Genomic DNA, 13,791 nt, shown 5'->3' with positions numbered 1-13,791 from the left:
CCCGAGACGAGGACCGAGGGGACCACCGTACATAGGCCCGGAAGCCGACGGCCGAGAGACACCGCCAGATGTGAAGCCACATTCCCATGTGGGGGGGACAAAAATGAGGCCGTGAGGAAGCACACGGCCAGACAGGGCACCCCAAGACCCACACCCGGCGACTAAGAACCACCAGGCGGGCCAGGAGCACCGTCCCCACCCATGGTCCCAGAAAGACCCACAGTCGAGACCAGGGAAGGAGAAGGCAATTGGAACGCTACATGAAAGAACGTGTCAACCATGCGCAGGGGCCCTGCTAAACCCCTCAAGATCGTTCCAATGTTAGCAAATGTGCCGCTGAAGCGAGCACCACCAACCTTCCGAGAAGGCGGCCCCCGCGGCAAATCGCAAGACCGGACACCGGCCAGTAAGCTCAAGGAGCCCACGAACTCTAACAGCAACGTCCCAAGAAGGGACGCAACGGAGGCGCAGCCCCCCCCCCCTCCCGATTCCCAGGGTGGGAGAAGGCCAGCCCGAGCCCGGGAAAAGCCAGATTTCGCAACTGTGTAGTCCAGAGCGCCCCCCGTGGAGGCGGACACCCCGAAATCCGTGGGGATCGTCGAGGGGCCCCACCCCAGACAAGGCGAGACTCCCTCACCCCTAGGGACGTAAAATACCGCTGTGGAACCCTCCAGGTGTTCCCTGTGAGGCCTCCACTCCTGGGCCCCCACAAGGTGGAGGCCAGGCATCCATAGCGTTGTGGGGGCCGCAACGGTGAACAAGCAAGCAAATGCCCCGAGATGCAGAGTGGGCACCCAGCTAGGAATAGGCACCGAGACGAGGATACACCGGTCGGTGGAAAATTAGAGCCCAAGACCCGGCGAGGCGGGGATCTGAACCCCGGACCCGGGCTAGACCTCAGTATCAGGGTCTGCTGCACAAACCACGGCGCCACACTCCTCCACAACCTGGCGCGTGACCACTCCGCACAGGGGCCACTCTCAAGCTTCCGTCGCGTAAGCGAACCAAGGAAGGCGCCCAACACCCCCTAAGGGACTCAAGGCGCCGGTATGAAAGCCCTAAGCCCACCTCACCCGGCATGCCCAGGCCGACTCCCCACCGGGGACCAACCAGGCCCGATCCAGCCCATTCACTGAAAGCGAACGAGACCAGGCGCCTACAGGGTGGAATGGCCCAATGCCGCAGGGGTACCCTGGCACCCCCAGTGAGACGACCCCCCCCGGATACCCCCAGGTGGAGGAATACGAGAAGCAGCACGGGAGGCTACGGGTGGGCAAGGCACCGAGGCGAGGAAAAAACCGTGCCACGGTCCCCTCATGGGATAGCACTACAGCCCTGGGCGGATTCGAACCCAGGCCTGTGAGGGCAGTCCGCCCCAGAGGCACAAGAACCACTTCAGAGCCCTCGTACCTCAGTACCCCATTCCCATGGAGCAAAAAAAAAATTATTATTATTAATTGCCGCCGAACCTCCGGAAAGGGAAGGCTCCGTCGAGGCCAGGACTCAATGAGGCCGAACCCGGCACCCTGAAGAGTCCGCGTGCCGGGAGAAAGTGGAGAAAGTGGCCCACTGACAGAACAGCGCGAGCCCCACGGACCCACGCCCGGCGTTCCAAGGTCACCGGGCCCATCAGGCTCATGTACGTAAATGTGTCCCCGGAACAGCTGTCTCCCCCCGAGCGCGCCCCAGGCGCCGGGGACACGCCGTGCAGCAGTCAAGCCGCCCGAGGACGGCATACACTAGCAGAGGGGGCCTGAGGAACAGAAAAACCACACTGCACAAGCAGGAACGGAACCTTCGTGGGGGCAGAGCCTTACCTGCTCAAGGGCGCCTGCACCGCACCGCGAGCCGCCGCGTCCGTAAAAGCACCCCACCGCCCCGGCCGCTACACCGGCAGCAACAGGCAGAGTGAAGCCCCGCCCCCAAGAGGCGGGAAATCCTAGCCAACCCCAGCGCAGCCCACCGCCGCGGGACCTAGGGAATTGAAATTCCCGTCCGGAGGCGGAAGCGACCAGCGCCGAGGCCCGAGGCTGCAGACACACACCCGGATCCGGCTCACAGGACCCCCGAGGGCCCGCCGACGAGGTAGGAAAGCAATTGTCACTCGGAAAATGACCAGCGATCCTCAGGCGAGGCGTGATACACGCCGGCAGACCCCCGGTCACAGGGGCATGGCCGGGAAGCGTTCGGGCTGGCAAAGGCCTGGAGACGCCGGGGATAGAACCCGGCGCCTCCCCCAAGTAAAGTATGCGCGCTACCACTGTACTTCAGTAGCCAAGAGTACCAGGGAAACGCCCCGCACCACCGCGTGCAGGGAGACAGTGGAGAAGGTGGAGCCCATGCGATGAGGAGCCCTAAAGAGCCCCTCAACGGAAATGGCATCGGGACGAGAATATCAGGTCCATAGCCCTCGTCCACAGCTATTACAGCGCGAGCCCCAAGGGCCCACGCCAGGCGTTTCAAGGTAACCGGGGCCCCAGCATACACACAGGAAAACCCCCAGCGCCGGACCCAAAGCACACCCAGTGGCCAGGGTCCCATAGTAACGACCTGGGGAAAACACGGGAATGTAGCAACACCCCATCTCCCCGGCCGCCCCCCCCCCCCTGTAGACCCCTGGCACGCTACAGCAGCACCTAACCGGCCCCACAGGACCGGGGGAAGGAAGAGGGGGGGGGGATTTTTTAGGAATAAGGCACCAGAGACCGCTAGAGCAGGTCCACAACCCTAAAACCCCAGGGCCAGCTCACGCCGGCCCATCTTACCTGTACCGTGCTCTGGAGAGAATCGTGCAGAACAAAAAAAACAGGCTGATTGGTTGGGCCGGCCCGCCTCTTATAGAGGTCAGGTGGGACTGGTCGGCCATGTTGGGAGGGGGTGGGAGGTGGTTTCTTTTTGCTTTGGAGGGTTCTGTTGTGGAGCTAAAGCTCACTTTGTAACTCAGGGGGCGAGGAAGACTAACGAGGAGGTAATACAATTTAACTTAATATGAAACACGAGTAATGGTAGTCTCAATTACACTCTTTGTCATGAAAAAGATACAGGCCAACTGCCCTTTCGAGCTTTGTGTGCTGCATGATTTATGCAACCTTGGCACCATGAACAGATAAAAAAGACTCAGTAGTATTTAGAGAGAGGGACCATACCTAACCTGAGTATTTTACAGTGTTACGATCATTAAAAATGATGCAGCATTCTTTATATGTATAATGCTGACTCTGGAATTATAATTAAAATAACAGTCCTTTTTTATTTAGTGCTGATGCATAGAGAAGAAACCATGGATCGACACTCATTATTCGTCCACATCCCAGGAGTCAGGCTCCGCCATCTTTCTTGCAGCTTGCTCCCATCCGCGCGGTGTGTGAGTCACTGTCTGATGCTCTGCGTATCACGCAACCGCACAGTCATGTTTTCTGATTGGTGAATGCCGATCGACACTTGACACTCATTAAAAATGGTAGTACTACAATGTGATATTTACAATGTAATTGGTTCTGTATAGCACTTTATGTAAATATGATGCAATTGTTGTGGTCCTAAACTGAAAAGTAACCACTTTGCAGCAATGGAAAGCCATTAAACCCCATAGAAGAGATGGAATTCATGAGAAACGATTACATGAAAGAGAGAGTTTATGGATATTCAAACTTAAATGAGTCAGAAGTCCGAAGTCCGAAGTCCGAAGTCCGGAGAGACACTCCAGTTCGGATTTTGCACATTGCAGTGCGAGTGAGCGAGCGCGGCACGGCCGGTGCCTGCAGAGTTGACAACAGAGAATCGCTGCGGAGAACTGCGGCAGCCCGGATTCACGGAGAACCGCAGAACGGAGGCAGCAGCCCGGACCTGGGAAATCAGGTATCGGGATTTCGGGAGGATTTAACCCGCAACCCGCAACCCGCTACCCTTAACCTCCGAGCCTGTGCTGGTGCCGCCGGGGTTTCGTTGAGGGCCGCACGGAACTGAGAACTGAGCGAGTCTCTGCGTGGCTGACGTGGCTGACGGGAGCTGCAGCGACGCGTATGTCCGGGAGAGTGAGAGCTGGGCCATAATTTTGCATCAGGAGCCAAGAGCCAGGAGCCGTGGAGACGGTTCTGCGTGAGCCGACCGGTAGTGGGCTCAGCTCCGTAGGAGGAACCAGAGTCATTCAGCCAACTGGGGGTCGGGGCAGGAGGGGACACTAAAGCCTTCTTGTCTGTCACGCCTGCCTGCCAGCCGTCCGCCTTCCTGCGTTCCTGCCTACCTGCCTGCCTGCCGCCGCCATCCGCACTCGGCCCCACTGGCTACATCCACTAGCTACACGCAAGCAGGATGGGTTGGAAGCAGGAGCAGCAGGAGCAGCAGGAGCAGCAGGAGCAGCAGGAGCAGCAGGAGGTGCGGTGGTGGTGGCATAAGTAAAAGAGGTGCCAGAGGTGCCTGACAGTGCTAGCTCCTTTACATCCTTCCCTTAGAGCAGTGAATAGTGAGAGAGGGGGCCGGTGCCCGGGGGGCACGGCAACATTAGCAATAGTAACAGCAGAGACCGCAGACCGGCACCTCAAGAGTCACCTGTGAGCTACCTATGAGGAGGGTCGCAATTCCTGCTCCCTTTAATTCAAGAGAGAGCTCTTCACTACAACAGTCAGAATCCTGAGAACTCCGGAGGCAGAAGGTTACACACAGTTTGCAAGAGGTGTGAGCGCGGAAGACCGCGCTGCGATAACAACGCCTGTGCAATCCAAGTGAGTATTCTAATACCAAAGCAACTGGGGATGCGTTCTGGGAAGGAAAGATCAACAGGCCCCCAGACAAAGAAGGTGCGGAGGAATAAAGCACCTAAGGTCCAAAACATAAAAGTGCAGGCAAACGGATCTAACCAAACCTTAATCTCACCAATTGCTCGGATGTTCGAAAGATCAATTAAAATACCTCAGAAATTCGACTTTTTAGCTGACCCGACCGGGGTATTAATGTCAATGGAATCTGACACATCAAAAAACCAATTACAAACCCCAATTGAACCGCTAAACACCCTCACCCTCAAGGAAAACAACTGTGACATAGAAGAAGCAGCCGAATCACCCAAGGAAAACAATCCAATAAATGAAATGAACCAGAAGGTCTTTTTATGTGAAAACTTTGACCTAAGTAGGGATCAAGCACATCACACCCCACTGCAGCTAAAAAATGTAGAGGTAACAAATCAGGGCAAAAAAGGGATTTAAGAGTCAGCTGAAATCAACCCTCTGCAACAACAAACTATTGAACCAGTAAAGCTATTACTATTAGAAGTTAAAGATGACATAACAAAAAAGAGGAAATTGCAAACAGTAAGTTATAATGACAATGACACTACGATATCGCATGTAGCAGAATGTACATCATTAAAAAAACTCCTGAATAATTCCATGAATAAAGAACGGGAAATGCCAATTCCTTTCCCATTAGAGGTTAAAGTGGACATAATGAAAAAGAGGAAATTGCAAGAATCAACTAGCATTGACCCAGGAACTACATGGGACATATTCTACCAAACTTCCACTTTAACACTAGAAGCACTGACATATCAGTCAAATAAAATGGACACTCAAATTGAAATACTGGGAGTAATGGCTAATGCGGTCACCGGAATAGACCCAAAACTGACAGAACTAAACCTCTTAATAACTAAAGCCCAAAAATATGCAGAAACTAATACATTTGAATGCACTTGTGAACCAATTATAAATAAACTTTCCACTATCCCTGAAGTATTAAACACCATATTAGAGGATGTGAAAGATCTAGTTCACAGAAAAAATAACAATAAAAAAGATGAAATATGTCAAGCTCAGCAGCTAAATTAGGATCATATTAATCCCTCAGAAAAAAAGCAATGGGAGTAGGTGGAAATCATTCAACTAAAACAAACGGAAAATACAATAGGTCAGAATGGGGTTACTGAATTGTCACCAACTATCGCGCAGAAAACTCACGGAAAAATAATTACTGAAACAGAAAAGGAAAAGGATGCTAGCCAAGGATTTAAAACTTCAAAGAGACAAAAAAAAACTTTGTAAAGCTAGAAATAAGGTAAAAAATGATAACATGGTAAAAATATATCCCCCCTCAAAGAAAACGCTAGAAACAAAACTGGAAGAATTATCGCAAGAAGAAACAGATTTAGGAAAAAGTGAGGTGGAGGTGACCCAGTCCGAAAAAGTGGAAAAGTACGAAAAATATCATGATATCTTTTACAAATCAGCAAAAAACGATATGGATAATAAGTCACATGTACTCTACGAAACTACAGTAGAAGACGGTATGGACCAAAAACAGCTGGCGCAAAGACATACTAAGGAAAATAAAAAACTGCATCAAGAGGAGCAAAAAAAAGGCTCTGGATTGTAAAGTAATACGCTCTCAAAAAGGAAATGGATGTATTTCCTGGGGCCAGCTAAGTGATATACAAAGTAACCCGAATGAAATAAAGACTGGGTTTTCTGAAGTAGAGTCTACCACACTGTTAAACAGGGAAAAAAATCATTTAGATTTAGGGATACAGAGAACAATTTCTCAAGATAAAAATAATTCACTGAACGAACCTATAAACTCCCTGCAACAAAATAAAAACATAGTCCCTATTCAAAAACAGTCAGGTACGATCACGACTAACTTACAACGGAAAAAATAAAATGACGGTCATTGGAAACTACCAACGTAACAATGAAGAACTAACTATTACAAAGACGGCGCAAGGCAAACTAATTATCTGTAAAACCCATCAAATAGAAACTGAAAATAACACAGACTCATTACTCTCGAAGACATTGTCACAAATAATACTGACGCCACTATACGACTCTAGAGGCACCAATGATATCCTCAATAGAGGTAATATCCTTAAACTAATGAAATCAATACCTTCATTAGAAAAAGTAACATCAAATGACATTGAATCTGTGGGCTTTGTACAAAATCTGGAGGGCACTCAACCACTCACAGTCTGGTCATCTGAAAGACCTCCACTGGCTCCCCGTCAATAAAAGGATTACATTCCACCTCCTAACCCACGCACACAAAGCACTTTACGAACTTGGACCCGAATGCCTCAACACGCGACTTTCCTTCTACACCTCCCGCCCCCGCCAGCTACGCTCTTCCAATCAAGCCTTGGCAGCTAAAACCTGGAACTCACTTCCCATTCACCTTCGCCTCACTCAGAACCACCTAGCATTCAGAAAGCAACTTAAAACCTGGATATTCGACAAGTAATTCCCCACCCTTCTTCAAGCGCCTGGAGACCCTCTCGGTATGTAGCGCGCTATATAAATTCCTTGACTTGACTTGACTTTAGTGGATCAAATCATGCTAGAGCAAGAGGTTTTTCAAAGTTGGGGGATAAAAATTAGTCAACCTCTCCCCAAACCTTATCCGACGCCGTTAAAGAAGGAAGAACTCCTAAGAAAAGCTCCTAAAGAACCAAAGAAGAATCCGGTATACTCCATATTAAAAAAAACCCTGGGTAGTTCACACAAGGCAAAAGAAGAGAGTATGGAAGAACAAAAAATTGTAGAATCTAAGCAAATAAACGAAAACTGGATAAGGAATGCACTACACGACCACTGACAAGAAAATAAACGGAAACATTTTGAGGTAAGGGGGTACCCTCGACGCCCGATTTCTTTATGTTCCTGGAACATCAATGGATTAGGAAAAAAAATCAAAAACGCAGAAGTAGAATCCTTGTCAATTCACTACCAAATCATATGTTTACAGGAGACATGGGAAACTGACGCTTTCTTTCTACAAAGTTATAAACGATACTACATACCAGCCATTAGATATTACAAATTTGGACATCCTTGTTGGGGGTCTGGCAATATTCATTGGGACTGACTTGCAAACAAAGCTTGAACAGCTGGACACAAATAATGCAAACATACAAGCAGTTAAGATAATTTTTGCAACCGGTGAGCAAAAAAGCAGGAACACGTTAATAATACATAACATATATATCCCACCAAACCAGTCATCTCGCAAGAACATAAGTGTCGCAATAGTAACATTTCTACTGGAACAAATAATACTTGACCGTCTGTTAATATTCTAGTTACAGGGGACTTTAATATAAACTTGCCAATTCAAATGACACGAGACGATTTTATCCACTCTCAAAATTACGAATGGTCGATCCGCGAACAAGTTCTAGACCTCAGCATAAAGACCAAACAAAATCCAATCGGGAAAAAACTATTGTTGGATTTGGAAGCAATGGGTCTCCGAGTACTAAATGGCAGGTTCCCAACCGATCAGCCCGCTGGCTGGTCATTTCACACTCATGAATCAAAATCAAGAATAAACTTCACATTACTGTCAATAGACATTTTTGATAAAATTGGTTCCTATAGTCTAAAAAAAGTTATTGAGAGTGACCATAGCCAGCAAATATTAGAAATGTATTTCGAACTGCCCAAAAATCAAAACTATTTAACTACACAAGGTCAGATCTGTATAATTAACCATAGGAAACTAATTTGGAAACCGGATAAAAAATATGTGGTTGAAAAAAAAGCCCAAAAATCGGTACACAAATGCTTTAATGATCATCCGAGTCAGTCTATACTAAAACATTGGGAACAGTTCACCCAGAAGGTAGTCGAATTGGATGAAGGTACTCCGACTTGTAGGAAATCCCAACTAAGGGGGAAAATAAATAGAGTTACTAATATTATTCTTCCCTGTACCATTAAAAAAGTTAGGCGAACTCGCAACATACGGAGGAAACAGCTAACTAGGTTACCGGTTAACGAAGAAATTAGAAAGCAACTTAAAAGTGCAAACAGTATTTTGAGGAAATTACTGTGTCTGAAAAAAACAAAACGCAGCAGGTCTTGTGGGCAAAACTCTATCACGCAAGTAACCAAGCGAATTCCAGAGAATTTTGGAAAATAATTAATGTCTTAAACAGACCTAATAATCATGTGATAGCGTTGCCAATAACAGAGGAGGACTGGGTAAAATTCCTAAAAAAGACCTTATATGTTGAAGAAGATCTCCGCTCTCAGGATGTCAATCATACAGGGATTACTGAGAGGGAACAGGAAATTGATCTGGGGCATAACTTCTCAGAGAGCGAGGTAGCCAATTTAATAAAGAGACAAAAGGATGGAGCACCAGGACCAAACGGTATTCCATTTGCAGTCTATAAAGAGGACCCTGCCCTATGGGCTGAATCACTGACAGAATTTCGATTTCTAAAAAATCGACCTACTATAACATCGAGTCTCTAATATCGATAGCACTAATATCGACAGCCTATACTTAACATGAAAACTACAATAATATCGAGCAAACTATATCGATGCACAAAAATATCGTCTACAGAAATATCGTTAGCATTATTTTCGAATACCATAATATCGACACTCAATACTACATATAACACACTACAATAATATTGAATACTAAAATTTCGATAGCACTATTTTCGTCTATATCAAAATATCGATAGCTAAATAATACTCCATTTTTTATATATAACACCAATAAATCTATTCTCTAAGTAATACACACATTTCAAATGACTTCACTAATGTATTTTCAATTTATTAAGTAACATTTAGGGGTTCATTAGGATGGCGGGCGGAAACAGTCCGCCCGCCACCCTAACGGAGATCGGGACCGCCCGCCTAAAGGGCGGGGGTCCCGACATTCGCATTAGGATGCGCCCGCCACTGTGGCGGGCGCATTCCTCAAAGTAACATTGTGGCGGGCGGTGCTCACTGCACCGCCCGCCACAATGTTAAAAACAATTGCACGCATTTGCATACTCGAAGTGGCAGGCACCGCACGATGCCTGCCGCTGCGATTATGCAAATGCAGGGGGGTACCACAGGTACCCCCCCGTGTGCCACCCCCCTTTGCCCGTCACTCTGGGGGCCCACAGGGGCCCCCCAGAGTGAACACCGCATGCCTTTCCGTGGCGGCATTGCCGCCACGGAAAGGCATTGAGAAATGCCTATTCTAATATGGCTGGCGGTGTCTGATAGACACTGCCACCATGTTATCCCTTTTCCGCCCCGGCCGCTATGCGACCGGGGCGGAAAACAGGCGGGCGGTCTTTCCGACCGCTGCGGTCCCCTCCGCCATCGTAATATGGCGGGGGGGAATGCAGGGAAGGATGTCGGGCGGATTGCCTCCACCAGGGTGGCGGTGGCCACCGCTACCCTGGCGGAGGTAATCCGCCCGACATCCTAATGGGCCCCTTAGTGTACAAAATTGTGTTTTCGCAAACTGACGAAATTTGTATATAAACTCTTTGTAAACATACTTATTTAATACTTAGTACTCATTTTACATAATCTTTATTTATTACAAGAGTTTTTTTAAACATAAATATATCATTTCAATTCCTCAACATAAACTATATAAGAAGATATATCTTAAATGTTTAACTTAAAAAAAATTCAAACTAACCAATAATAACTCGTCTTTACATATCTGACCAATCAGATAGCAAACTTAATTACACATAGACTATATAAACCAATCACAAACAGCCATACAAGTTGCAGGAAATATTCTTTGTGACCACATACTGCCAATTTTGGGAGCACCATCTATATTCTTCTCTGCAAGAAAATTCGTCCTGAAACTACAAGTAAGTAATCATATAGCTCTGTTAATAAATTCTAATGTTTTTTGGCTATTACTTATAGACCAAGATTTGTAACCTAATTTATTATTTCTTTATGTACTTTACCTTTAAACAGACTCTACAAAAAAATCAAGTTATACTTCAACTTCAAGATACAGGACACTTTAAATTTAAAAAAGGTATCTACATATGTTTAACATTTACTTAACGTTATTTGCCAATTATTGGCCTAATTTAAAAGTCTATACTTTGTTTCTTAGCCTGTAAATCTTAATACATAGTGTGAAGCCAGAATGTTTTAAGGAAAAAACGTTACAATGCTGTGTAAAAAATGTTTTCTTCCTGTTCTTAAATATGTTTTTATGTGCTTTTACTCATAATACATGTGTCATCCTCGGTTCTTTTTAGCAAATACGTAACAATGCTTTATAACAAATGTGTATTATTAATATAACATATAAACGCATTAGTAATTTTCATCAACTTTCTCTCTAAACAGAACTCAAAGGTACAGAAAAGAGATAATTCACATCAAAGAACAAACATTCTGCTACTACTATAATTCTCTTGGTAAGTTCATAAATAAAACATAACTAGTCTTTATAAACTCTATAGAATGTACTAGAAATAAAAATGACTCTTTTTATGCATCTGTTAGTATAATCTTCCTGTTCTTAAATATGTTTTTTTGTGCTTTTACTCATAATACATGTATCATCCCCGGTTCTTTTTAGCAAATAAGTAACAATGCTTTATCACAAATGTGCATTATTTATATAACATATAAACGCATTAGTAATTTTCATCAACTTTCTCTCTAAACAAAACTCAAAGATACAGAAAAGAGATAATTCACATCAAAGAACAAACATTCTACAACTATAATAATCTTGGTAAGTTCATAAATAAAACATAAGTAGTCTTTTTAAACTCTATAGAATTTGCTACAAATAAAAATGCCTCTTTTTATGCATCTGTTAGTATAATCTTGGAAATTTCTCTTTTTAAATCCAAATAAACAAAACTATTTTTAGAGACGTTATAACGTAAAAAAAATGTTACCAAAAAATAAATTGTAACTTTTCCTATAACATACTTAATTATTTCTCAACAGACCGTGGCAATAGAAGAACAACATCAAACTGAACAAGCATCTACTTTCGATAAATAGAACATTACTGCTGGTAAGTAAATTACTAGAAGAATACTAGCTTAATTTAAAATCTTTTATACATTTCTGATTGTATTAATATTTGTATATTAACTTTTCTAGATACCAGAACTCAAGAATGACTGATGATGCAACATTTATTACATCTCAGAAAGGCAAATTTTTGTTATGCTATATGGGCTACATTTATACTCAGGAGAAACAAAAAGACCTTAAAGTGAATTGGAAGTGTACAAAATATTACTCCAATAAATGCTATGGCCGTGCTACAACAAGGAAAACTAGTGTTATAAATACCACTGAACATAATCACCCACCAAACATCTCGGAAATAGAATTGAGATCCACTCTTGAAAATATCAAGGAATTAAGTACCAGATCAGAACTACCTACCAACGTAATTCTGAAAGAATTACTACCTAAAGTTCCCAAAGAAGCAAGAGGTCAGCTACCATCTATTGCTACCATTAAAAGAACAATAGCAAGAACAAAAAAAGCAAGTAGACCCAATATACCAACTCCTAAAACTTTTGAAGAAGTCATAATTCCGCCAGAGCTTGTAATTACTCATAATGACGAGCCATTTATTTTTTATGATAATCATAGCAAGGACAAAAGAATAATCATGTTTGCAACTAATAACAATATAAAAAAATTAACTGAAAGTACTACTTGGATGATGGATGGAACTTTTTCTATATGCTCAAAACCTTTCTACCAGTTATACACAATTCATGGGCAATATCATAATACCTGTATCCCCTTCATATATTGTTTATTACCAAACAAACAAGCCACAACTTACTCAGAAATCTTACAAAAAATAAAGGAACAAACTTCTGACTACTTCCCAATGAAAATCATCATAGACTTCGAGCAAGCTATGATTAATTCTATTTTGAAAACTTACCCACACACATCCATTCAAGGATGTTATTTTCATTTCAATCAATGTCTCTGGAGACATTTACAAAAATCTGCCCTTAGTGTTGAGTATGCAACAAATATAACTTTTGCATGCCAAATCAAACATCTCATTGCTCTGGCATATGTACCAGTAACTGATGTGGCCGAACATTACAATTTGTTAATTGAAAGTCCTTTCTACACCCAAAATGAGCAAAGACTCGCCCCACTTTTAGATTACTTTGAGGACAACTGGGTAGGAAGACTACATAGGTCAGGCCACAGACGCCAGCCAAAATTTGCAATTCCCTGGTGGAATGTCTATCTACCAACACTCAACCAAGAGGCAAAAACGAACAATGCTGTTGAAGGTTGGCACAATGCCTTCCTCTCTTCTACTGGACGTACAACACCCACATTACACAAGCTAGTCACAGCTATACAAAAAGAGCAAAGCTTTCAGGAACTACGTATGCAGCAATCTGTCATACAACTGAAACCAAAACTCTCTAGACAAACTGCTCAAATGTATTTATATCTTCAACAGCAAGTCCAACTATATCCTACAACAAGAGGACTGGAATATTTAAAAATGATAGCCAAAACATTGAACTAATTGCAATAACTAAATTAATTGATAGAGATCAAACAATATCCTTAATCTAATAAAACACATATTTTAATATAATAAAAAAATATTTATTTAGTCTAATTTATTTTTTAACACTATTCTAAAAAGACTAAATACATTTATTATTATATCACAATATTTGTTTTTAAAAACTGCTTCCATCCAAATAAAATAACAGAAATTTATAACTTACCTTTAAATAGAACATCATAAAGATAATCCTTTACCGACAATACAATGTGTAAATATCAAAGACTTAATCCAACAAATCATTAATTATGTTTTCTTTAACTCTGCTAAAACTATCCATCATCCAAATTAAACGACTATTTAAATGCCATTTAAAATAACGACTATTATCTTAAAGTGTGAAAAATATTTCACAGAACTCAAAATATAAAGGAAGAATGTAAATCATCTCCGTTCTAACAACTGAAACACACTTCCTTTCCCAAAAAAAATAAT

At 43.7% G+C, this 13,791-nt stretch overlaps 1 non-coding gene across 1 annotated transcript; it reads right to left on the bottom strand.

The window, feature by feature from the left end:
- Positions 1-242: 242 nt before the first annotated feature.
- LOC147724921 (U6 spliceosomal RNA) lies at positions 243-349 on the bottom strand. The gene has a single exon (XR_015295404.1). It is a non-coding gene; the product is annotated as a U6 spliceosomal RNA (small nuclear RNA).
- Between the last annotated feature and the right edge of the window lie 13,442 nt (positions 350-13,791).

The sequence above is a fragment of the Lissotriton vulgaris genome, chromosome 4_1, assembly GCF_964263255.1.
Source record: "Lissotriton vulgaris chromosome 4_1, aLisVul1.2, whole genome shotgun sequence".
Lineage (NCBI taxonomy): Eukaryota > Metazoa > Chordata > Amphibia > Caudata > Salamandridae > Lissotriton > Lissotriton vulgaris.
This window is presented reverse-complemented; position numbering and strand designations above follow the sequence as displayed.